We start from the raw sequence: 4307 nt of genomic DNA, 5'->3' as shown, positions 1-4307 counted from the left end.
GAAATTGTCTATTGAAAGAATTAATTCCACAATCTTTTAGCAACACACGCCGTATTTGAGATGCATTACTTGGTAAATAAAATAAAATTAAATACTGTGCCGAATTTATGCTTAAATAAACTAATTTTATCAGAAGCACATTTCCAGAAAAAATTCACAAAAATGTTGATCATGATCTATGCCTATTTTTAACTTTACAGTATTAGTGAAACAAAAGATATTGAAAATGTTCACGTATTTCTGGGACAACCCTCCTACATATGCAAATAGTAGAATTCCCATTAATCAAAACTCATGCTGTAAAAAAAAAATCAACACTATATTTATTTTCTCGGAATATTTTTAGGCGTATTATTTCCTGTGGGCATCCTTAACCTTGCTGCGTTATATTTTTTATTTGGATTTTTATATCTTTACAACAAATTGCAGAGTGTCATGTCTCACTAGGATAACAATTTTTTAGAGTAAAGAATAACATAATTTTCTTGCACTCTAAAATGTGTACGATAATTGAACAATATCATACAGTGGCAGGGATTTTTATTACTCTTGCAAATTGTATGAAACAAAAATTATTTTTGGAAAAATACATTGTGATTCATATATTGTGACTACTATATTGTGATTGTTGCATAAAACTGTATTGTTCCTGCAGTCCTAATATTTCATCATATATGTTATTATGTTTATATGTAACTTTAAACTTTTTATTTATGGTTTTCATTATCATTTTACAAGCATTGATGCATCTGACAGCTTCAAAAGGCTTGGAAAGTAGGTTAATGATGCAGCTATAGACAACCCCATCTTATGCATGTTATGAGAAGTTAAAAGTGTTTAACAACTACTCCAGGCTTTTTCTTTGCAAGAAGGGATATTGATAGAGGGAAGGAGATCAGATATGACTATGGTGATCCCATGCCCAATGGACAATCTTCCTTGGAGTTCATCACTCATCAGGTAAATATTTAGAATAATGGATTTTCAAATTTGATACGCTGCATCCTCTTTGTAGTGCTTTTTTCTTTCAATGTTCTTGAGAGGTCAAGAGATGAAAAATGTTTTACCCAACAGTGTTCCAAGTCACACTTACTTTCAGGTCACTAAATGAGGACCTAAAAAAAAATTTGGCCACCATTTCAGAATATTTCACTTGCCATAATGAAAATATTTTGTGAATAACAATAGTAAAACAAGGAACTAACACCCTGTATGTTTTATGTCTTTACTAAATCAAAGATGTAAGGTATTACTGTGACTATAAACAATTTGCTAGGTTTAAGGAAATATTTTTATTAGTACAACCACCCTTATGGTTGTACAGTACACAGAGGAACACAAGAAGACTGATCCTAGAATTAAAATTTATTCAAAAGAAAATACCAAGTTTGACACTTATTGAGACAGGACTTTGCCAGCTGTTTGTCATGTTTACTTATTATTACATAGTATGTACCTAACCCATTAAACAGTCATTATTAATGCTGCCAAAACACTTAATTAGTTGTTATATGCAAGCAATTGACCAAATGTTTCAATAACAAGGTCAGGTTCTAAAAAGTTTATGATGTTTGGATGCCATTCTGTCAGGGACGTATAGTATAGGTCCGTGGTTCCATCAAACTGTATAAGTAGTCACTATTAAAGCATGCTGTCATAACATTACGACTTGATGATTAATGATTTTTTTTGCGGACAAACAGACAGATGGATGCACAGGGCAAAAACTATATACCCCCGAATCTACGATTACAAGGGCACTAAAATTGATGTTCAGCAGATGCAAGTTTCTGAAGTTTACATCACGTACATTGAAATATATTAATTTGTGAACTTTTTTTCCAAGAATAGGAAAATAGCAATTGGTGAAAATGATGAATTAATTAAATTGATGGGGAAAAAACAACATCTTTTTGTGATCCATATTTTAGATAAGACCAAAAAAATAGTCTTGTTTCCTGCTACCAGCCTGAAAAAAAAAATAGGGTAGGTAGGTAGGAAAATTATTTTATTGTATATTTTCATTTTATTTTTTTTTCGACAACATTTTTTGGATATGAACTAATAAAAGATAAAATTAAACATGTCACAGGTCAATATTGTCTTTTAAAATCAAATTTCATGTCTTTTGACTAAACTCAAGTGGTATTCTATGAAAGTCCACATTTAAAACAAGAATTTCATGAAATGCTTGTTTTGTGTTAACACAGAAAACGATTATGGTGACAGAACGATGAAAAAACAAGACTATTATTTTTTTTTGGCCTAAATAAAGTAAATTATTGAAAATAATACCTCTAAGACAAGGTTAGAGTGATTATTATTATTGGATTACAAGATCACCTTGATATGAAATATATGGAGATAACGAACAGTATTCAAGCTCAAAAGTCCATTATACAATACAAAATAGGAGCAGAGCAAACACGGACCTCCAAACATCAGAGGTGGGATCAGGTGCCATGGAGGAGTGAGCATCCCCTGCCGACCGGTCACACCCGCCGTGTGCTCCTTGTCATGATTGGGAAATAACGGAAAAATCCGTCGACAATTCAGTGTGTAAATAATGGTCTAACAATTAGTATGAAAAACGTCAGTCAGCATTTGACTCAATGATAAATTGTATTTGCTGACAAGGTCATTGTATCGACCATAGAACTTACAAAATGATGACTTTAAATGAGACAGCTGATATTTGATTATATGTACAGGATCACCTCTTTGCCTCATGCTATAATAAATATATTTACCTAGGTTACACATATCCTTAAAGGTCTTAGTATTGAACAATTGCAGTAATTTATACGTATGGATGTTTTTTTTAAAAAGAAATAATTTGCATTGATAATCTCGATAAACAGGACATACTAGTAGAATGTGATATTCATCCTCGACACAAGTATGACACAAAAAAACATTTCCAGTGGGATCTGTTTGCTTTATTATATCCAGTTTCAATAGCTAAAAGGTGTGAAGATAATCTTAACTTTGATATACATTTTTGAAACTTAGTCAGAATTGAATTTCTTAAATAATACGGTAGGTAAAACCCATCAAGTAGATATTTATAGAAAGAACATTTCTGCGAACTTTGAAGTTTAGTATATTTCTTGTTTAGCCTGATCCAAGATCCTTTGATAAATTGTCATAATGGTCCTTACAATTAGGGTCTACCTAATAGGACTTCTCAGTTGATTGTACAATTTACACCTGGGTGACCATTGCCCTTGCTGTTTAGTGTTATATAAAAAAACAATTAGTTTATTTGATATTTTTTATTAATTTATTTTATGTTAAGAACATTTATTTAATAGCATGTTAAATTTCTATTCAAAATGCATCGAAATAGCATACATTAAAGGTATCTGAATGTAGTTGTAGGCATAAATATAATCACAATTAATTTTGTTTTGCACATATATTATAGGAAGCATTTTGGAGGCAAACCCTGTTACAGCATTTCTACATGTTCCACAGATTGTACAGACTAGTCAGGACCTTGTAAATTCACATGTTCAACAGCTTAGGCAATTTAGTACAGGTATGTGTAACTCTTCTGAAATATAGGAGGAAATTTCAATACAAGACTTGTAGCATAACTTATATTACATTGTCAGTTCTTCTTTGCATGTTCCTTAGAGTGGATTATTGAGGCAGACCCTGATGGAAAACTTGCACATGTTCCACAAACCAGTGAAGACCATTTTGCAGAATATAAACTTTTTCCGCAGATAAGCCAAGACCCTAATGGTGTTCATGTGTGTGTGGTTAATTATTTGCTCTGAAGCTGATATGTGGATTGAATATAAAACTGTCTTTTTCTACAGTTAAGTCCATCTTAATCTGAAAATAATACTGGTACATTTTGAATTATGCTTTATTATGCAGAAAAAAAATAATTAGTTTCAAATATGAAAAGTCTGTTGATACACTGCTTTGCAATTCCAAAAGTGATAATGTGATAAGTTTTGATGTGAATATGTGACATGTGCCATTATCAATTTTCATAAATAAAATCAAATACAAAGGCCATTCCAATTTAATGTTTTGCTTGTCGGACCCGCACGCTCTTATTTGAACAAAGCTATACAAATAATATTAATTTAAATCTCCTGCACCTGGGAAATTCTGTGCCAGTTTCTGTTTTATTTCCGCTCTATTTTTGATAATTTAAATCTGTTTACTCTACAAATCAGAAAAAAGTAGAAAAAATATAATTGTCACTCAATTTTTTTCATGTTATGCCTAAAAATTTTGCGTACAAAAAAGTAATAATATTACTATTTAATCTCTTGCCCGCTCTTACT

General features: G+C 31.3%; 1 long non-coding RNA gene across 1 annotated transcript; it reads left to right on the top strand.

Moving 5' to 3' along the window:
* The first annotated feature begins 772 nt into the window (after positions 1-772).
* On the top strand, positions 773-3844 carry LOC133194505 (uncharacterized). Its single transcript, XR_009722105.1, has 3 exons — positions 773-960; positions 3428-3541; positions 3640-3844. It is a non-coding gene; the product is annotated as an uncharacterized LOC133194505 (long non-coding RNA).
* Positions 3845-4307: the final 463 nt, after the last annotated feature.

The sequence above is a fragment of the Saccostrea echinata genome, unplaced genomic scaffold (assembly GCF_033153115.1).
Source record: "Saccostrea echinata isolate AGI-Se365-2 ecotype Australia unplaced genomic scaffold, CSIRO_AGI_Sech_v1 ptg000029l, whole genome shotgun sequence".
NCBI classification, from domain to species: Eukaryota; Metazoa; Mollusca; class Bivalvia; order Ostreida; family Ostreidae; genus Saccostrea; species Saccostrea echinata.
This window is presented reverse-complemented; position numbering and strand designations above follow the sequence as displayed.